Below are 22,686 nucleotides of genomic sequence, written 5' to 3' on the forward strand. Positions count from 1 at the left end.
TCCCCTTAGCTAAGCAGGGTCTGCTCTGGTTGCATATAAATGGGAGACTAGAAGTGTGAACACTGTGAGATATTCCCCTTAGAGGATGGAGCTGCTCTGGGAAGAGCAGAAGGTTCCAAGTTCCCTCCCTGGTATTTTCCAAGATAGGGCTGAGAGAGAGATTCCTGCCTGCAACCTTGGAGAAGCCGCTGCCAGTCTGTGTATTGAACTAGATGGACCTATGGTCTGATTCAGTATATGGCAGCTTCCTATGTTCCTCTGTTCTAACCACAGAGCTCTGTGGTCACCAGGAGTTGACACAGGAGTCAACGGCACAACTTTACCTTTAGTGCAGTTTTAGTCATGTACTCCTTTCATCTCACTCCCATAATTAAATGGGCTCATCCAACTTTTCATTGGTTCCAGACACGCATTCAGAAGACACCTCACCCAGCTCTATATTGACAAGGCAAAACAAAGAAGAAGAAGAAGAAAAATCCTTTTATTACCTCCCCCCACCCAATGAATTGATGGGAATCTGGAACAGCAGAACTGTGCTCCTAGATAATTGCTGTATCTCACCAGCCAATGACTAGGGAAATGTCACAGGGAAAGGTGTGGAATCAAGAGATTGTGGTCAACATCCTGACTAACAAAGTGCTGGTACTTCATGAGATCCACTGATGCTGAAGACACAATTGCCTAATTCAGCGCCAGCATGCATGCATGTGGGGAAAACCTTTTTGGTAACTTCCTCTTCTCCTAGAAGCACTCTGTGCCAGCTGAAAATATGTCCCTTAAGGTAGCATAGCTCTCAGGGGCATATTTTTGCCCCTCAGGCTTCCGGGATAAGGGGAGTTTGTTGAAATTCATTCCACCCTCATAAGTGCCAGTGCTACATTAGTTTGGAATTTGTCTGCAGCACTGGTGCATCTCACAAAGCACTAGGACTTTGCTGGAATGTTACCCTCTGTGGTGGGTAATTCCTCCTTCTATGTCTTCAGAACCAAACTAAACCTAAATGGGAAACTGGGCTTGTTGTTAGGGATCAGCAGAATGTTGCGATGGTGAAACGTTTCAACTTGAAACAGGCTGTTTGGAGTATTTAGAGCTTGAAACAGAACAACCTTTAAATAAAGGGCCTGTTTTGAGCTCAGGGCAGAACAAACCTTTTTCAATCGAAATGTTTCAACATTCCAATTACCATTTTGGAGGCCTGTTTTTCTCTTGCTGGTTGGTTTTCTGGCACTGGCTTGCAATATCCTTACTTCTTGATTGGCATGTTGGCATGGGCAACTGTGCCCCCATTGGCTGGGGGAGGGACGGGGGGACACAAAAGGCCAGAAGAGCTTTGGTCACCGTATCTTAAGAAGGATATTGTAGAACTGGAAAAGGTGCAGAAGAGGGCAACCAAAATGATCAGGGGCCTGGAGCACCTTCCTTATGAAGCTAGGCTACAGCATCTGGAGCTCTTTACCATGGAAAAGAGGCGACTAAGAGGAGACATGATCAAAGTGTATAAAATTATGCATGGAGTGGAGAGGGTGGACAGAAAGAAATTTTTCTCCCTCTCTCACAACACTGGAACCAGGGGCCACCCCATGAAACTGAAGGTTGGGAAATTTAGGACTGACAAGCGGAAGTACTTTTTCACACAGCACATAATTAATCTATGAAATTCCTTGCCATTGAATGGCTTTAAAAGGGGCTTAGACAAATTCATGGAGGAAGGTCTATCAATGGCTACTAGTCTGGTGGCTGTGGGCCACCTCCAGCCTCAGAGTCACAATGCCTCTAAGTACTAGTTGCATGGGAGCAACAGCAGAAGAGAGGGCATGCACATACTTCTTGCCTGTGGGCTCCCCAGAGGCATCTGGTGGGCCACTGTGTGAAACAGGATGCTGGACTAGATGGGCCTTGTGCCTGATCCAGCAGGGCTGTTCTTATGTTCTTAATTTCAAATTCAAAATGTATTCAAAGGGACTGGGAGGCAGAGAGAGCCCTTACATTGGGATGGAAGGAAGCAATCAAGGAAGGTTTTATTTTGTGGTTTTATTTTCTCAGCCCTGAGTATAATATGCTGTGCTATTGCTGCTATAACTATCTGGTTTTGTTGGATCTCAGATTGACAAAGGCAGAACCTGGATGCCTCCCTTCCTTGAGTTGTAATTTGGTTTGTTTGTGAGACAGTGTTGTGGAGAGAAATGAACAGTGGCAGCTCTCTCTCTCTCTGATATTTATTGGTGATTTCTGGGATGAGCTCCATGTCTGGCTTTGAGACTAACTTGTGCTTCACTCACTGCTCTGCTCTGCTCTGCTATCTGTATTGCAAGGTGTACTCAGTTAAATTGTGTCTGAAGTTGCTCTAGTTGAGCTTATGGCTATACCTGCTGCTAAGGGTGCTACAGTGACACCTGTTGCAATGCTAGGTGGTAACATAAGGAGCTATATTTGTGTGAGAGAGCGCAACTTGTCCCAATGATGGTACTGCAGTGCAGGCAATTTGGCAGGCAGTGGATTCTGGGTCAGTGATTCCTTTGGGGCCATTTTTAGACTGTGTTTGAAATTACTTACTTACTTACTTACTATTTTATTTTATTTTATTTTATTTTATTTTATTTTATTTTATTGTATACATTTCTATGCCACCCAAAACACAAGTTCTCTAGGGGGTTTACAAAACAATAAAAACAGCCAATAAAAGATTAAAATATTTCAACAATTAAAATGAAAAAATTAACTATTAAAACACAATTAAAACAGTATCTAATTAAAAGCCTGGGTGAACAAATGCATCTTGATTGCCCTTTTAAAAGTTGTAAGAGATGGGAAGGCACACATGAGTGTTCTGTGTTGGGAAGGACAGATTCCCTTTTACTGTGTGATATTTCTGCAGTGTTTTTCAAGGCAGGGTTGCAAAATTGCAATTCAAAACTTGTGTGTGCACCAGTGTTTTCTTTCTTTCTTTCTTTCTTTCTTTCTTTCTTTCTTTCTTTCTTTCTTGTCTGTGTGCGGAATGAGTTTTGTTCTGGGTGTCAGTATCAAGACAGTGTGAGCACACATGCATTCATATTGGGACCTTCCTGATTAAACCTGAACGGGATCTAAAATTAACTGAGCCGTCATAAAAAGAAGTGATTGCGCGCATTTGCGCACACCTTAGAGAGAACACTGGTGTGCACTATGTGAGTGCAACTTGTTCCAGCAATAGGGGACAATGGGGACATTTGAAACACTCCATTGTTCCCCATGGGTAGCTCCTAGGGATACCAAAGTGGCTTATGTGGTAAGGCATGATAGGTGCTACTTACCTCCTAGCCCACAAAAGCAATGGGCAAGCAGAAGATTTTTAACAACATTTTAAGCTTTCCCCAATACCCCCATAGGATCCTATAGGGGTTTGGGGGGAAAGATTAAACATGTATTAAAAATTGCCTGCTTGCCCATTGCTTTGGTGGGTGTGATGGTGGGTAGCATCCATTATTTGTTTGTTTGTTTGTTTGATTGATTAATATGCCGCCCTTCCAAAAATGGCTCAGGGTGGTTTACATCAAAATAAAGCTTACCTCTCTAGGCTTAGATCCAGCTCAACTACTGAAACTGGATCTCATGAATGCGAAAAGAGTAGTGAGACAATGCCTTGTTGATACTGAGATACAAGAGAACTGGGCTGTACTTCCAGAGTTTTATAGAGTATGAGAACTAAGATGGACCCCCCCCCCCCCGCAAAATATATGTCAACTATTCCTTTTTCTAAGTTTTGATGGATATTTACAAGAGTAAGGGTTAATTCCTTTCCATCTGCACTTTTAACTGGGAGGTTTCAGGGTGTGCCTTTAGAAGAACGACGCTGTAGTTGCAGGTCAGGAGATACAGAAACTGTTGCTCGTATTCTTCTTCACTGTAAATTCCATTTATACCCTAGGAAATGTCTTATTGTTCCTTTAATATGTAAATTGGTAAATCAATCTGATGGAAACCTTGTTAGACATCTGCTCTCTGATAAAGATGCTTCAATTTCGACTTCTGTAGCTAAGTTTAGTTATATTGTTTTTAAGAGGTATAATGGGACATCATCCTAATTGTAAATTGTGTGTGTGTGTGTGTGTTTTTATTCTTTGTTTGGTCTAATTACCGTAAATAAAATTACACAGCATTACAAAAAAACAATTAAAATAAAAACTAAATCAATTAAGCAATTAAAATCATTTAAACATTAAAATCATTAACATTAAAATGATTTAAAATCAGCATTAAAAATTTAAACCATAGATCTAATTAAAAGACTGGGTGAATAAATGTGTCTTCAGTGCTAGGGGTGTGCACAAAACCAGTTTGCCTAGTTTGGTTCAAATTCGAACCGGGTTCAAACCGGGGTGGGACGGTTTGATTTTGGTTTTGCTTGACCCTCCCTGGTTTGGTTCAAATTTGGACCAGTATTGAACTAGTTTGAGCCTCCAGAGGAGCCTCAAAGAGCCCCCCCCATTATTATTATTATTATTTCTTGTTTACACAGTCAGACAGGTGTTATTGACTGGTTTGTTTTATCCAGACATCGAGTCCTTCCCAAGGACCTGGGATGCCAGAATTTTATTGTCAATTGTTATAGATATCGCCGTAGAATATAGGCTGTTCCCAGTAAAGCTGCTTTTTGTAATTGGCTGATGGTGATTTCTGTGGCCCCTATGGTGTTGAGGTGCTCCTCAAGGTCTTTTGGAACTGCACCCAGGTGCCAATTACCACTGGGATTATTTTGGTCTTTTTCTGCCACAGCCTTTCAATTTCAATTTGTAGATCTTTGTATCTGGTGATTTTTTCTATTTCTTTTTCTTCTATTCTGCTATCCCCTGGTATTGCTATGTCGATTATTTTGACTTGTTTTTCTTTCTTCTCGACTACAGTGATATCTGGTGTATTGTGTGGCAGATGTTTGTCTGTTTGTAGTCGGAAGTCCCATAATATTTTTACATCTTCATTTTCTTCAACTTTTTCAATTTTATGGTCCCACCAATGTTTGGCTACAGGTAGCTTGTATTTTTTGCAGATGTTCCAGTGTATCATCCCTGCTACTTTGTCATGCCTTTCTTTGTAGTCAGTCTGTGCGATCTTTGTACAACAGCTGATTAGGTGGTCCACGGTTTCATCTGCTTCTTTACAAAGGCAGCACTTGCTGTTTGTGGTGGATTTTTCGACTTTTGCTCTTATTGCATTTGTTCTTAGTGCCTGTTCTTGTGCAGCCAGTATTAAATCTTCTGTTTCTTTCTTCAAGTTGCCATTCTTAAGCCATTGCCAGGTCTTGGTGATGTCTGATTTTCCACTTATATTGTGCAAATATTGACCATGCAGGGGCTTATTTTTCCATTTTTCTGCTCGGCTCTTGACTTGTTCTTTCTTGTAGGCCTGCTTTGTTTCATTGGTGTTGAATAGTTTCGCATTATTGACCATTTTAAGTGCATCTTCTTCACTGTCCTTGATAGATTCTTCAAGGCCTCTACTGTTTCTCCTCCTCTACTGTTTGATGGACTTGCAGCATTCCTCTTCCACCTGAGCTGCGAGGGAGGTATAGCCTATCAACATCACTGAGGGGGTGCAGAGCCTGATTGAAGGTCATGATTTTCCTGGTCTTATGATCTAGCGTCTCTAGCTCTGCCTGGGTCCAGTCTATTATTCCTGCAGTGTATTTGATAACAGGTATAGCCCAGGTGTTTATGGCTTGTATGGTGTTCCTGCCATTGAGTTTGGACTTGAGGATTTTTCTAACTCTCCTGATGTATTCACTTCCAATTTTTCTTTTAACTTCAGTGTGTGTGATGTTATCAGCCTGGAGAATGCCCAAGTATTTGTAAGGTTCTTTCTCTTCCAGGTTCTTGATCTTGCTTCCATTGGGCAATTCTATTCCTTCTGTTTTTGTTATTTTCCCTCTGTTCATTATTAATGCAGCACACTTGTCTAGTCCAAACTCCATTGCTATATCGCTACTGAATATACGGACAGTGTTTAGCAGTGATTCGATTTCTGACTGGGACTTTCCATACAACTTCATCTGACTGGGACTTTCTATACAACAACTTCTTCTTCTTCTTCTTCTTCTCCTTCTTCTTCTTCTTCTTCTTCTTCTTATTATTATTATTATTATTATTATTATTATTAATTCAATTTCAATTTTTGTGCCCCTGGGTACTCCACATAGGAAATAATGAGTAATAATTAAAAAATTCATAAGAAATCTCAGGAGTGTCCTATTGCTTTGGGATTTGGGTGGTAGTTGGCACCCATGGGTGCCTACCACTCAAACCAGTTTTGGAGGTTTTTAACCAGTTTGAACCAGTTCGAATCGGTTCAAATCGAACCAGACTCAATTTGGTTCATATTCAAACCAGCAGGTCAAACCCAGTGCCTGGTTTGGTTTGAATTTGAACCGTCGAACCAAACCAGTTTGAATTCAAACTGGTTCAAATTTGAACCGGTTTGCACATCCCTATTCAGTAACTTTTAAAAAGTTGCCAAAGATGGGGAGGCTATTATTTCAACAGGGAGTGCATTCCAAAGTCCAGGGTCAGCAATGGAGAAAGCCTGTTCACAAGCAGCCACCAAACAAGTTGACGGCAACCACAGACAAACCTCTCCAGATGATCTTAGTTGGAGGTGGCACTCATGGCAAAGAAGAAATTCTTTTAAATATCCATGGCCTAAGCTGTTTAGGACTTTATAGGTAATAACCAGCACCTTGTTTGTTTCCAGCACTGGAAACATATCAGCAGTCAGTGTAGTTCTTTCAACACAAGAATAATCTGGTCTCTCCTAGATGACGCAGAGACCAAGCTGGCCACCACATTCTGGACCAACTGCAGTTTCTGGACTGCATACCATACAAAGGCAGCCCCACATGGAGCGCATTGCAGTAATCCAGCCTAGAGGTTACCAACATATGTACCACCATTTTGAGGGCGTTCATCTCAAGAAACAGATTCAGCTGGCGTATCAGCTGAAGCTGATAAAAAGCACCTCTGGCAACCGCCTCAACCTGGGACACAAAGGAGAGGTTTGGATCCAGAACCTCAGACTGCGTACCTTTTCCTTCTGGGGGAGCGTGATCCCATCCAGAATCGGCAGATCAAAATCATCTCCCAAGTTCTGACCACACACAATAAGTATCTCCTTCTTATTTGGATTCAGCCTCAGTTTGTTATCCCTCATCCAGCCCATTACTGCCTCCAGGCAGGCATTTAGAGAGGTTATCCTGATGATGTTGACATGGAGAAACAGATTTGGGTGTCATCAGCATGTTGATAATACCCTGCACCAAATCTCCTGATGATCTCTCCCATCGGTTTCATGTAGATTTTAAACAACATCTACAATATGAGACAATATGGAGCCCTGAGGGACACCATAGGGAAGTTCAGATTTGGAAGAAAACAGTCTCCAAGGGACACCATGAGGAATCTGCCTGTGAGGTAGAAGCAGAAACACTGCAAAGCAGTGCCTCCCACCCTCAATCCCCTTAGACATTCCAGGAAGATACTATGGTCAATAATATCGAAAGTATCATGCCCTACTGCCCAACCCACTTTGGTGTCCCTAGGAGCTACCAATGGAGAACAATAGGGTACAATTTCCCCCATTGTTCCCTATGGCTGAAACACTCAAAATATTTTGGGTTTGTTCCATCGAAACAGCTGGCTCAACCACTGTTTTGATGAAACGTTTCGGCCTTTTTGCATTTTGTGTCATGCTTGAAACAGAACACAAAATCCATTTTGTGCACATCCCTACTTGTTGTCATTACTTAAAAGAGGGAAGTTCTGCATATGCTCTGCATATACTCTGCTTCACATATTCCAGAGCTGAGACTAGGCGTTGATAGCAGGGTTAAAGACTGAGTCATCTGTCTGAGACTAAGCTTTGATTTCAGTGACTGAAAAAGCATGTACCTTGTCATTTATGAATGACAGAGGCTGACATCCAGAGCAAAAGTGTGTATGTGGAATGAGCAAATTTGTCCTAGTGCAAGAAATTGGCTTAGTTGCTCTAAAACCCAGGGATCTGCAGAATAGTTCCCTTGTGCTGTAGCAGACTTGTGCAGAAGTTCCTCCTTTGATCCAATAGAGATCTCATTTTTACATGCTGGAATTCCTGCAGAAGCTGAGCTCATACGTGCTGCAGACTAGGGATGTACACAAAACCGGAAAACCCGGTTTGGCTCAAATAGAACCAGATTTGAACCGAACTGGGTCTGGTCTGGTTCTGTGCACACTTGAGCTGGGCCCGGTTCAGTTTGAACCAAGCTGGTTCAAGTGGGCTCAGAGCCCTACTGGTAAAGGGATTCCCCTTTACCAAAGAAGGGAAGAGGGGGACTAGGCGGCTTCCCTAAAACTAGTTGGGGTGGGAGGGGAGTAAAGTTTTGCCTTAAAAGTGCAAAGTGCCGGCTGCAGCAGCCATGGGTGGGCTGTGAGGGTGGCTGCCCCCCCCCCCGCCGCTGCTGGAGTGGGCAGGGCCCAGTTCAGACCTTTGTGCTGGCACAGAGGTCAATAAAATGGCCCCCATACATGCACAGAGGCCATTTGTGTGGCCATGCAATTTGACCACGCCACCAGCACTTGCAGCTGCCTGAGTTCTTAGGCCCTGGATCCATTTTCAGTGCCGTCATTCTCCCAGAAAGCTGTTAATTTAGTTTTCAGCTGGACAAAGTTTAGATGACCCTGAACTGCTATGTCATCGAAGCGGCCTCAATTGCCTTCCTCCTTTCCTTTCCTTTCCTTTCCTTTCCTTTCCTTTCCTACGGTACTGAGCACTGTAGATGCTGTTTGGCCCTTATCAGCCTCTCTTTGTCAGGATGGAAGAACCTGTGCCGTGTGTGTGTGTACGTGTGTGTATATGTGTGTGAGAGAGACTGCCTGTGTCATTACAACCCTAATGGAAATGCTGCACGGATCACAACTCTCAATTAGCTCCTCAGGAGATTGCTGTGACAGCCAGTTACTAAACAGCAAGGCCTGAAGGAATGAATTAATTTGTACTACAAGGCACAGTGCTCGTGACAGAATGAGCCAGCAATAGACCTTGATTAGGCTCAGCTTGTGTGATGCAAGGGCGTGTTACCTGGGGAGTGGGGTGGCCTGCCCCACCTCCCCTCATCCCATTAGGATGGTCTCAGACTAGAAATGCTGTGTCTGGGGCTTGCAGCATAGCTTTTGGAATTCCAGCCTGCCTGGGGCTATCCAGCAGACTGCAATGGACTTTCCTTGGGCTCAGACAAGAGCGTTCTGCACTTCAGCTGACTTGGAAGCAGGCCAAAGCCACTAAGTGAACTGCGTTCAGGGAGGCGAGTGCTGCCACTCTCTTGCTCTTCAAACAAAAGCTCTTTCCCTTATTAGTGAAGATAAAGGTACATCACATTGGTGCATCCCAGGGCTACAGTGCTGAGGGCTGTCATGCTGTTGCAGAGGGATGCAGGGGCAGGATCAAGCATGCGCATGAAATCTCTGGAAAACATCCATAGAATCATTTGGTGTGGATTACACACACTTCATGATGCCTAATTTTCTGGAACCTCTATCTACAGGAACGTATTGCAGGAGCGGAACTACCATTGGGTGACTGTGTTCTGTGAACACAGGCCACCCAATGGGGCCAGGGCTCCCACCGCTGGCTGACCTCCTTCCCTCCCTCTCTCCCTCCCTCCCTCCCTCATCAGCACTGGCAGAGAACTGGCACACAGACCAGGGCTGGGGGAGCCACTCACCAGCCTGCCTTTCACTCACCCTCTGCCCGCCCGCTTCTTGCTTGCCTTCTGCCTTTGTGTACAGGCTAATGATGTCATCACCTGGCAACACGCACCAGGCAGTGACATCATTAACCCATACACAAGGCCAGGGAGCAAGAGGTGGGTGGGAGAGTGAGGAGCAAGTGGACAGGCGGAGGGCAAGCAAGAGGTGATGGCTGGCTCCCCCATTCATGGCCCCATGATGAGGGAGAGAGGGAGGCCACCAGCGGGTGGCGGGGCAGGTGGAGTCACCAAAAAAATCTTGCCACAGGCCACCACCCCCGTCACTGCACTACTGACCAACTGCATATTAGCATTGCCCTGATGCAGCACTGCCTTCTGCGACCTACCTCCAGAAATTGCCAGTCACCTAAATACAGTGCCCTCTAGCCACATTCCAGTAAATAAAACCAGAGAGATACCATGGCCAATGGTTTTTATTGCCACTAAGGAGATTAAGGAGAATCAACAGGGTTGCAACTTCCCTCCCATTCATCTCCCACTGGAATGACCCAAACAATTCCATTTCCAAAATGAGGCCAGGAGTCAGGCTGAAATGAATCCAGATAATGAATCTCATTCATGAAAATTGGGAACTGGGCCACAGCGACCCTCTTCCCCTGCCCATTGGATCTGTGCTGCTGCTGTACTGAGAAAACTAATGGGCACTGGGGAGGCTGACACCACCCCCATCATCCACCCAGGCCTTGGTGATATGTGCCAACTCAGCTCATCCATCCAGGATCAAATTCTGAATGGCATCCCACCCCCATTCACTGGCCTGATGAAGAGGAGAAAACAACCAATCATCTGTCATTCAGCATTAAGACATGACATGACAAGCTGAAGAATGGTGCCGGGAAGTGAGACCAGAACAAAGGATAGCTCCATGTTTCCTAATGCCTCTTCCCCTTACCGAGCCAATACTTTTCACAGGGCTATGCCTCCCACTGCCCCAAATACACCTAATCATCATCACATGTTTTCTCAGCATTATACTGTATTACCTGAATGCAAGACTAGTTCTTTGATGCTAGAAAACGGCCAGGGGTGGGGGGGTGGGAGGTCATCTTAAATTTAGGATCCTCTTCCCTTTTGGGTAAATAATACAGCCTGTATTTAACCCATATTTTAAAAAGGGGTCATATTAAATTCAGGGTCATCCTTCTATTCGGGTAAATACGGTACAAGGCCTTTTGCACATAAATGATGTGCCATGAAAGTGACTTGTACTGCATGGAGTAGCCCTATGACTGGGCTGCACACTTTGACCCTCCAACTGTTTTTGGATTTTGGATCATTCTCAGCCAAAGTGGTCAATAGTCAGGTATGATGAGAGTTGTAATCCAACATCTGAGGGAAGGCTGAAGTTGTCAGTTGCGCCCTAAGATGTGTACAAATGCTGCAATTCAGGAGATCATCAAGATAATAGAATGTGTGTGGTGGGGGGGGGCGGAGGGTGGAGACAACAATGTCCCTGGGCCCATGAAGAAGGGGGTCTCTGCTGGTTGAGAAGAGGCCACTCTTCAATCTCTCCTCTCTGGTCTCAGTGGCAACCTGCTGGCTCCTGATTGGAGTGACATTATTTGAATAGGAGTGAGAGCAAGGGAGGCAATCTGCTGATAATCTTTCCATTTCCACCATGTCCGTATAGTTCTTCTGCAGCAAAGATACAGTGGTGGAGCAGGGGGAGAAGAAGGCAGGGGGCCCGGGGCCCTTCTTCACTTTTTATCCCAGAGCCCACTTTTATGCCACGATGCCATTTCAGTTGGTTATTCCAGCTGGAAATAGTTGCTACATGGACAGCAATTCCACTAAGGAAAACCACGTCTGTGATGGGTGCGCATGTATGTTTTGCCAGGTGTAAGTGCAGCAAACTAGACATGTACATGCTTAGCACTTCTGACTTCGTGGCTTTCCTGGATGGAAGTGATATGAATGAAATAAGAGGCTGTTCTAATGAGCAGCCAAGCCCAGGCTTAGGCAGCCAAACCTAGGCTTGTCTGCTCATGAGAACCTCCGGGATCCACGTGGATCTTGGTGGTGCCATGGCACCAAACCCAGCACCGAAGCCTGGCTCTAAGCCTGAGTTAAAGGAGCGAGCGCATCATCAACCCAGGCTCTGGGATAGGGATGTGCGAACTGGTTCGGGGGTTCAGGGGTTCGGTTCGGGGGTTCGATGGTTCGGGGTCAAACTGAACCCCCCCGGTTCCATCCAGACCGGGACCGAAACCCCCCCAGACTGAACCAAACTGGGGGGGGGGGTTCAAAGGAGGCTGGACCGAACTGGGCCAGCCGGTTTTGTGCACACCCCTACTCTGAGATTGTGTGACAGCATGAGCTGCTAATTTGCAACCCATGCTGACACAGAGACGAGCATCGAGAGCATCGGTCTCTCAAGGGAATCCCCCAATGCCACACTCATTGCATGATGCATTGTAGTCTTTTCCTGGCACCCAGAATGCCGCACCAGTCACTGCCGTGGCAATTATGTGCATGGAGGCATGGCACGGCACGGTTGGGGCCAGTCCAGATCATCTGTGGGGAAGGTAGACATAACCCTGCCTTCCGCCTGCATGATTGTGTGAATCGTGTGTATTGTTGTGTGTAATATACCCCTTATTGAGATTGTACTTTGTGCTTTCTTTTCTCAGTCAAAAATGATGCTTCAGTTTAAATTATTATTGTGATATTTATCTTAAACCCCAAAAGGAATGGATCTGTTGGAATGGCTCTTTGCCACCAAGGAATACAAACTGCAGCAAAAAGGAAAATGGGGGAGAAAAGAAGCCAAAAAGAAGGGATTGTGGGAGAGAAGAAAACTGATAAATAAAAAAAGTGGTTAAAGTGGAAAGATTCTCCCCTGATTAGAATTCATGAACTCCATTCTTACATTAAGTTTATGTATGACACCTGGCCTTTAATGTGAAGCTGCCTACGAACATTAAAAATTAAAAGCAGAAGGTAGGATCCATCCATCTCAAGCACCGCTGCTCCCCTCCTATCTGAGCTCTGCACAAAGCTATTACACATTGATAAATTATTTTGGGTAATAGCTGAGATATTACATTGTTTCTGAGTGAAGGTAAAATCTCTCCATGACATGGGCATTTATCAGGAGCGCATTTCATGCTATTTATTACGGCCGAGACGAGATCACGGCTGTGGGCAGAGCTGGCACATTGGACGGATCCCCTCCCCCATGGCCCCCCCTCCCTCCGTCAGGCAGATGATAGGATATTGATGGAGTTCCTGACAACTTAATTATTAACTAAAGATATGCAGTTCACCTTTGCTAAGGGAGGGGGCATGGAAAGGAGCACTGATGGTGCTTTAAATATGTGTGTGCGTCTTCATGTGTGTATACATGGCTTTGGGGTTTCCCTTCCTCCACTCCTGCCCACCATTAATCTAGCACACTGTGCTTTGGATCTGAGCCCTCAAAGAAAGGTAGGTGTATCTAGTTTCTGTACTCTGTGCTTCGCATCCGTAGTTACTAGAGAGGACCTAATTAAACTGTATGTTTGCAACAGGAGTGTAGCAACCGTTGAGCAAGGGGGGATAATTGTCCCCATGCCCCAAGGGTCTGTCCCCATCCCACAAGCCTCCACCTCTCCTTTGGCCAGGGTGCCCTCTTGCCCCCCACACGCAGCCAGCAAACTAAGTGCTCGCCGGCTGGGAACACAATGAACACCCCACTCCTAACCCCAGCCAGTGATTCATGCTGGCTGGGGAGGGGTGGACTCTCCTCTCCCCTCAAGCATTGGCCCCTCCCCTGCATCTGATATCAGATGCAAGGGGGTGGGGCCAGTGCAGAGAACAGGGCTGTCACAGCCCTGGCATTGTTTCATTTCATAAGAACACAAGAACATAACAGCCCTTCTGGATCAGGCCCAAGGCCCTTCTAGTCCAGCTTCCTGTTTCACACAGTGGCCCACCAGATGCCTCTGAGAAGCCCACAGGCAAGAGGTGAGGGCATGCCCTCTCTCCTGCTGTTACTCCCCTGCAGCTGGTATTCAGAGGCATCCTGCCTCTGGGGCTGGAGATGGCCTATAGCCCTCTGACTAGTAGCCATTGATAGATCTTTCCACTATGAAGTTTTCCAAACTCCTCTTAAAGCCATTCAGGTTGTTGGCTGTCACCACATCTTGTGGCAGAGAATTCCACCAGTTGATTATGCATTGTGTGGAAAAAGTACTTTCATTTGTTGGTCCTAAATTTCTTGGCAATCAGTTTCATAGGATGACCCCTATTGTTCTAGTGTTATCCGAGAGGGAGAAAAAAATTCTCTCTATCCACTTTCTCCACATCATGCATGATTGTTTAGACCACTATTTCCTCATTTCCCCTGTCAGCAGTTGATGGAATTGCTGAAAGGGAACTCCCTAGTATTTATTAGGGACCAGATACCCAAAGCATGGAACAAGAACAGGCCAGAAGGCTACTTTGAAGTGGAGGATTGGGCAAACATAATATACTGTGAAGAGTTTCTCCAAACACTTAGGCAAAGAAGTGTAGCCAGACCAGTTGTTTCCCCCCCCACTGCTTCATCAGGGCTGTGCTGCTCTGTCCCCCAGGATTCTAAGTCTGTGTTATCGTCAGTGGCCTGTGTGGCAATTGTGATGCTCACCTCTTCTGTTACTGAGGAGAGAATGAGAGAGGTGCCAAGGGTGGCCCAAGATGTTGCAGTGCCTGAGGCAAGGAGAGGAGAGAGAGAGCTCTCTCAAGGAGAAGAGAGCTGATCTTGTGGTAGCGAGCATGATTTGTCCCCTTAGCTAAGCAGGATCCACCCTGGTTGCATATGAATGGGAGACTTGATGTGTGAGCACTGTAAGATATTCCCCTCAGGCGAGATGGAGCCACTCTGGGAAGAGCAGAAGGTTCCAAGTTCTTTCCCTGGCATCTCCAAGATAGGGCTGAGAAAGGCTGCCTGCAACCTTGGAGAAGCCGCTGCCAGTCTGTGTAGACAATACTGAGCTAGATGGACCTATGGTCTGACTCAATGGGGCTAATCTCACGATCTGCAAAAATCGGGCTAGAACCACCGGGCTCGGCTGCGAGCCCAGTGGTTCTCGAGCGGTTAACCCACGCCTGTAGCCCTCCCCATAGCCTGGGTTTGCGGAGCGAGTGCTCCGCAAACCTGGGCTATCTGGTCATAAGTAGCCATGGCTACTCACGAGTAGACCCCTGGAGGGGAGGCGAAAAGCCACCTCCCGGCTCCAGGGGTCTCCCCAGTATGCCCTACGTGCTCGCGCAGGGCATACTGGGGCTTCCAGGGGCCACGCGGCCCCTGCTCCCCCCAGCCCCCACCGGCTCTGTCACGGAGACAGCAATCATGTGGGCGGCCGATCCGGCCGCCCAGGGCTCCCTGCCCGCTCACCGCCACAAACCGGGTCTCATTGATCGTGAGACCTGGTCCAGTATATGGCAGCTCCCTATGTTCCTAACTCTAGTGACCCTGAAAACCGAATATCTGGGGGTGATTGCCTACTGTCTCCATGCCACCTACAAGAGTATGGCACATGCCCAGTGCTGTGCCAAATCATGGGACCACCCAATGTTGTCAAGATTCCTGCCTGCAACCTTGGAGAAGCCACTTCCAGTCTGTGTAGACAACACAGACTAGATGGACTTATGGTCTGAGCTAGATGGACTTATTGTCTGACTGAGCTATAACACTGATCTAGATGGACTTATGGTCTGATTCAATATATGGCAGCTTCCTATGTTCCTTTGTTCCTAAGGTCCCACTTCTGCCATGCCCAGGCCTCTGGTGGATTCAGCCTCCTTAAAGGCTCCTTTCAAAACCAACCCTTGCAAGCTTTGAAGTGGCACCAAGAGTGAGGCAGGAGGGAGGTTGCCAGCAGCCTTCTTTTCTCTCCTTGTGCTTACTAGTTGGGAGTTACACTTAACGTTCGGCCATAATCTACCTTGCTGTACCTGCCCATAAGATCTACTTCTGCCTTCTGGGACACAGAGAACAAGCCTTTGCCTTCTGTTGTTGTTTTAATGTTGCTAAATGCTGAGGTAGAAATTGCACGTTCAAAATCTGGATTTCATGTTTTAATATATGCATTTATTTACTGGATATGTTTATACCCTTTCCATCCACAGAAGGCAGAAGGTAGCTGTGCAAGAAGTGTGAGGAGAGGCCTGAAGAGCCGCTCTGATGTGGGTGGGAACACCCAGCTGCTTGGTGTCCCAATCAACTACCGCCTGAGGTGACAGCCTTCACTTGCACCATGAAAGGGCCACCCCTCCGCTGCCCAGTACATAATGGCTGCTACTACTGAGGAGGGATGTTTAGAACAGCCCCGCTGGATCAGGTCCAAGGCCCATCAAGTCCAGCATTCTGTTTTCCACAGTGATCCACCAGATGTTTTTTTTTTTTTAATTTGCTACATTTATATCCCACTCTTCTTCAAAGGAGCTCAGACCAGTGTATACAGTTATGTTTACCCTCACAACAATCCTGTGAGGTAGTTTAGACTGAGAGATGTGACTGGCCCAGAGATACCACTGGGAAGCCTATAAGCAGGAGATAAAGGCATACCCTCCTTCCTGCTGCTGCTCCCCTGCAGCTGGTATTCAGAGGCATACTGCCTCTGAGCCTGAAGTTAGCCTATAGTCATGAAGACTAGTAGCCATTGATAGACCTGTCCTCCATGTATTTGTCTAAGCCTCTTTTAAAGCCATCCAAGCTGGTAGCCATCACCACATCCCGTGGCAGAGAATTCCATAGCTTAATTATGTGCTGTGTGGAAAAGTACACGGTGCACATGCAACCATGCAGTGCTTGTGCAGTGGCTTCTGTTGCCTTTTCACGTCTGATGATGCCAACAAGCCACTGCTGCAGGCCACTAGCAGTCTTTGTGGAGGAACAGCGTTCCTGTACTGTCAACATGAAAACCATACAGCATTTCCCACCTCCTTGTTCTGCTCCCTGGGATTGGCTGCCAGGTATCGCCACATGCACTGCCCTGCCAGCGGCTATTGGGTGTTACACCACTTTACCCTGAGTGATATCATCCACATGTCCCAATGGTAGACAAAGCAGATGGTTTGTACTTTTCAACAGAGGGTGTGTATTGCAGCTTGTTACTGCTGCCTGCTGTGTATGATCAACAGAATATTATTAATATTATTATTGTTGTTATTATGAATTAATAACATTGCATTTAATACCAGTGCATTTCTTATCAAACACCAGTGCATTAATACCAGTACATCATTGTTGTTGTTGTTGTTGTGCAGCTTGTTGCTATGCCCTGCTGCACATGATTATCGGTTATGTTGCTCAGTAAAGTTGCCTCTTGAGTAATCTTTTTTCGGGAAAAGGCAGATATTTTGTCACATAAGACATTTGTGTGTTTTGAGGCTTCTGTGCCTCTTTGTGGCTTGATTTGTGTACCATTTGCAGAAACTACACTTGCATTTCCATTCCTATGATACAGAATGCACAATTTCCCCCATGTGCCAATATATTTCCTGATAAGACTACCCTTTGAGCAAAAATTGAACATAAATGAGCCTTCAGTGGGAGACTTTCCCCTACAGATTAGAGCAGTAATAAAATTTCGCACATACAAAATGATAATTTGGCAAATTCAAAATGTTGGTTTTGACCTTTAAGGCTCTAAATGGCAAGCTGTGACCAATGTACACCAAGGGACACCTTTTCCCACATGAATCTTGCCTGCGTCTTGAGATCTGCTGGAGAGACCCTCCACCCCATCCTGACAATATTGGAGATTCATTTGAAGAGGATGCAAGAGAGGGCAATCTCTGTGGCCACACACAAATTATGGAACTCCCTCCAACTAGAGACAGATATTGCCCCCTCTCTGCTGGCCTTTTGGTTCCAGCAAGAGTTTGGATAATGTGGTAGCTTTTATGGCTTTCTATGACTTTTCCTGCCTGTGCATACTTGCTTGTTTAATTCTCTGCTTTTTTGTGGTGTTTTAGTGTATTAGTGAACTTTATAAAGTTATGTGTGTTGTGGAGAAAGTGAATAGAGAGAAGTTTTCCTCCCTCTCGCACAGCACTAGAATCAGTGGACCTGATCCTATGAAACTGATTGGCAGGAAATTTAGGACAGACAAAATGAAATACTTCTTCATAAAGCACATCATTAATCCCCACCCACCCACACCCCTCACTGGAAGTCTTCATGCAAAGGCTGGACAGCCATCATTTGAGGATGCTCTAGCTCAGATATCCTACATCGAGCAGCCGGTTGGAGGAACTCGATGTTCTACAAGGCTCTCTCCAACTCTCTTGAGGTCCCTCCCCTCCGGCCACGTCTTGATTGCTTTGATTTTGACTGGTGCAAAATGTGAAACTCCTTAGGGAGGGGCCATATGACAGAGTAATGTTTTGGCCATAGAAGGTCTCAGGTTTGATCCCCAAAACCTCCAATTTCGAGGAGAGTATCAGTGATGTGAAATACTTTTGTCTGGGACCTTGGAAAGCAACTGCTAGTCAGAGTGGTCGATACTGAGGGCCAGATGAATTGATGGTCTGATTCCGTATAAGGCAGCTTCATGGGCTTATAACTGTGAATGCCATTGCATGTCAGCTTCGATATAGTCAAATGTTAAATACTAGCCAACCCGCACAGAGCATCTGTGCACTCTTTCGGGGCCTGCTGTCCCCCCCTCCAGCCCCACTCTCTTTTGCCCCCTCCCCTCCCCTTCTGCCCCACTCTCTTGCCCCCTCCCTCTTGCCCCCTCTCTCTTGCCCCCTCTCCCACTCTCTCTTGCCCCCCTCCCCCTCCCGCCACAGTCAGGTCCTTCTTACCGGGGTGGCGGTGGTGGGCTGAAAAGTTTCCCTCCCATCCCGACCTCCGATGTCTCCGGCGGCCAGGCCCAGCCGGGCCGCCGCCTCTTCCATATCTGGGACGGCCAGGCCAGGCCATCCCGCTGCCTCCGCCTCCTGCTTGGTCAGGCCGCCGCCACCGCCTCTCATACCTTGGACGGCCTGGCTAGGCCAGGCCACCCCGCCACCTCCCACCAGGTCAGGTTGGGGTGCCGCCGCCGCTTCTTCCATACCTTGGACGGCCTGGCCTGGACAGGCCAGGCCAGGCCATCCTGCCGCCTCCACCTTCGAGCAGCCAGCTGAGGCCACCTCCTCTGGCCGTTTTGTGGCCCGCAAACACCACCGCCATTTTTTCTTCCCCCTCAACTGTCGCTGGGCCCAGGAACTCTTGCAATGTGTCATGAGAGTTCTGCCGTCAAATCCAGGAGGACACACACCGGCTAAAAGAATTAAATATATAGATCATTGTATGCTATCAAACTGAGTATGGAAAAATACCATTACATGTCAAATATTGCATGTCATGAACCCTCCTGCCTTTTACAATCTCCTGGAGAGGTCTGGTTACAGGTGCCACCAGCTCGTCTGGTGGCGACTCAGGGCTGGGCTGTGGAATATGCTCCCTGCTGAAATAAGAGCATCTCCTTCTCTATTTGTTTTCAGGAAGACCCTCAAGACTCTCTGGTTCTCACAAGCTTTTAATTAGAATTGTAATAATTGTAATAATTTGTTTTATATTGTTTTTATTGTGTTTTAACTTGTGATTTTTAATATTAACATTTGTACACCGCCTAGAGATTTACATATCAGGCAGTATAAAAATATTACACACACACACACACACAAATAAATAAATATTGAAATAAAATGTCAATGGTTGTCAACTACCAAAACCAAGGATAATATTCCATGAATATTCAATATTTTAAAAGTTGCAGTAGAATTTTTTTAGGAATACTATAGGCCACTATAGTACTATACTATAGTATTCATTCCCATGAAGGGAAATTAACTCTCATACTGATCTAAGTTTTTTCCTTAAGGTCAGTTTAGCTGCTACATTGTCATTAATTAACTGAACTAACAAATGAAAGGAACATTTCCTAGCAACCTTTCTTCTTTCCTATATCTTTCTAGATCTCTACAAGCCCTGTGCTGAAGTTTTCCTTTAGCTGATTTTTTGAAAGACCTCCTGATGGTTTTCCAGACCTTGCTACCCATTCTCAAAGAAGCAGTGGGGGCATGCTATGCAAATGAGATGCATAGTGAGATTTTTTTAGTTTCTAACTGTTGAACCAATTTCAGATGTTCTGGGTCTAGAAATCACCCAGAGAACGGCTATCCAAATCTACAACTCCAAAGGATTAAAACAAAAAGAGAGGGGAGAATAGTAATTGAGCCCATAATTTAACATCCCAAATACCACCACTGAAGTGTCAATCAAATTATATATTTATGTAAGTAAGAGTGACAGTCCAATTATGTAATATATGTGTTGCTTCAAGTATAATTTCTTAGGTGAGATTACAGTTCGCTTTCTGCCTTTGGCAAGGATAAGACTACTGTATACTCTGGGTCCCAGGGAATGGTCTGAAGGCATACGATACAGCAATGATGTGATGCTAAGCAGGTCTCAATCTGGTCAGTGCCCAGCTGGTAGATGGTTTGGGAACCCCATGTATGCTGCCTAGAGCTCCATGATAGAAGAAATGTGGCATATAATATAATAAACAAGAATGTATTCCATGTAATAATTATATATATGAAACAATCTTCTCTATATATAAGACTTAGGTGGTCCATGGCAAATGGTGTGTGGCAAGCCCTGCCCACACAGTACTTTACCAATCGGAGGTAAGAGAGCAGGAGCACTGTGGTGATTGGGCAGGGGGAATTCCATATGCAGATAGGGAAGAGGAGCCAGTGATGGTTAAGGTCAGTTGAAATGCAGCTGTTACTGGTGGGAAGATTGTAGAGGAAAAAAGAATCTATATATATATAAAAGGATAGTGGGCAGGGGTTTGCGAAGAGAGGGGTTGTGAGGGAGGAAAGAGTCCCTTCAGGAGAAAGAGGCTGCTACTGTGCAAATTAGATGAGAAAACAAGATGAACACGATCTGTTAACTCAGGAAGGAAGAGAAAGAGAAAGAAATAAAAAATAAGGGAGGGGAATAAAGAGGCGAAGAGCGAGTGGAGGAGAGAGAAAAAGAAGGGAGGGGAAGAGAGAAAGAAGGAAAGGCAAGGGACGGGCCTGGGCTTGTCAAAGGCCTGAGGGAAATGAGTGGCCATGGTGGCAGTAGCGGCAGCGAGGAAGGACCTGGTCAACCATTGCAGCTGCTTGGAGAAACAGAGGCCATTGGCTGAAGGAGGCAGGCAGGTGAGGGAACGGGCCTTAGTCTGTCAGCGTCCTGAGAAGAATGAGCAGCCATGGAGGAGGTGGCAGTGAGGAAAGGCCCGGTCAATTGCTGCTGCTACTTCTGCGGGGAGGAGCAGGGCTCGGGTGAGGGTCGGGAGGTCTCTGGGGCTAAGGGGCAACGCCACAGCCATGACGAAGAGGGGTGAGGGGGATGGAGCAACCGGATGGAGGAGCAACAAAGAGGGGTGAGGGATAAGGGGGATGGAAGCAGTGGGATGGAGGAGGAAGAGGAGGAGGGTAGCTCAGGTGAGGGTGGAGAGTATTCTGAGGTGAGGGCACTGTGGCAAGGGTGAGGGAAGCAATAAAGTACTAGCGTGCAGATGATCTGCACAGGTTAAGGTAGTGCATATGCTTGCCCACCAAATAGTGAGGAAGTATATGGAAATGTGACCCTAAAGAGGATCTATAAGTAAGTATAGATCCAGCTTCCCTTCCCAGATGGCTTTGCTCCTCTTTTCTTTCTGACTCTTGTCTTCTTCTTCCATTTTCAAGGACCCTCCCTTCTCTTTGTTTCATCTGCACCCTCATATCAGTTGCTATGCCCCCCTTTCTTAAGGTCTCTGCACCAGCCCTGGCATAATTAGCAGAGTCTGTATTTGTTGCCTCAAATATTGGAGAATGTGCTGCTGCTGCTGCTGCTGCTGCTGCTGCTGCTGCTGTTTCTCCTCCAGGTATTATCCCCAAGTGGGAAAATTGGGCTGCCTCAAATCCCCATTGTTCCCTATTTCAGAAATAATAGAACTTGAAAAGCTTCAAAAAATATTAAAAATCCCCTGAGTGCCTGATTGCTTTGGGGGTTGGATGGTAGTTGGCACCCATGGGTGCCTACCATTCAACCCAGTTTCGTTCCTTTAGGTGCTCTCCATAAAGAATAATGGACCAGTTCAAGTCTCCATTATTCCCCAAGTAGAACCTTTTAGAACTGGTTTGAAGTTGGTTTGAATTTGAACTGAACCACTCCAGCTGGTTTTGTGCACATCCCTATTACTCGGTCACTCAGTTGTGTATCCAACATTAACAGTACTGGGGGCTAAGTCACTTCTATATGCCCACATTCATTTTTGACCATTTTCTTTCAGGCCTGTTAGAATGTCAGTCTTTCTATATCTCCTTAATGTGAAGGGTTTAAGTTGACAGGCATATAAATAGATCCAAGGTTGGAGTGGAGATTGCTGATGTCACAAAGGCACTAAAGTCATGGAGGAAATCAGTAAACAAAATAAAGATTTATTAATTATTATTTATTAATTTATGACTGTCCACTGCTCTATTCCTTCTGGATAACGAATGCGAGTTAGCGTTTCTGTCTGAAAAGTTACAGAATCATAGTCTTAGGAACATACATAGAAAGCTGCCATATACTGTACAGAATCAGACCATTGGTCCATCTAGCTCAGTATTGTCTACACAGACTTGCAGTGGCTTCTCCAAGGTTGCAGGCAGGAGTCTCTCTCAGCCCTATCTTGGAGATCCCAAGGAGGGAACTTGGAACCTGCTGCATGCAAGCATGCAGGTGCTCTTCCCAAAGTGACCCCCATCCCCTAAGGAGAATATCTTACAGTGTGCACATGTAGTCTCCCATTCAAATACAAACCAGGGCAGACCCTGCTTAACAAAGGGGACATTCATGCTTGCTACCACAGGACGTAAAGGGCAAAAGCAGGCCTATCTCCCAGGCTGTCAGTGGCTGTCATAAACATGTTGCATCC

At 46.0% G+C, this 22,686-nt stretch overlaps 1 long non-coding RNA gene across 1 annotated transcript in view; it reads left to right on the forward strand.

The window, feature by feature from the left end:
- LOC128347064 (uncharacterized) overlaps positions 1 to 21,069 on the forward strand; it is a 65,266-nt gene extending 44,197 nt beyond the window's left edge. Inside the window, exon 3 of the long non-coding RNA XR_008317357.1 lies at positions 19,700 to 21,069. This is a non-coding gene — a long non-coding RNA (uncharacterized LOC128347064). The remainder of the gene's footprint in view (positions 1 to 19,699) is intronic.
- Positions 21,070 to 22,686: the final 1,617 nt, after the last annotated feature.

The sequence above is a fragment of the Hemicordylus capensis genome, chromosome 1, assembly GCF_027244095.1.
Source record: "Hemicordylus capensis ecotype Gifberg chromosome 1, rHemCap1.1.pri, whole genome shotgun sequence".
NCBI lineage: Eukaryota > Metazoa > Chordata > Lepidosauria > Squamata > Cordylidae > Hemicordylus > Hemicordylus capensis.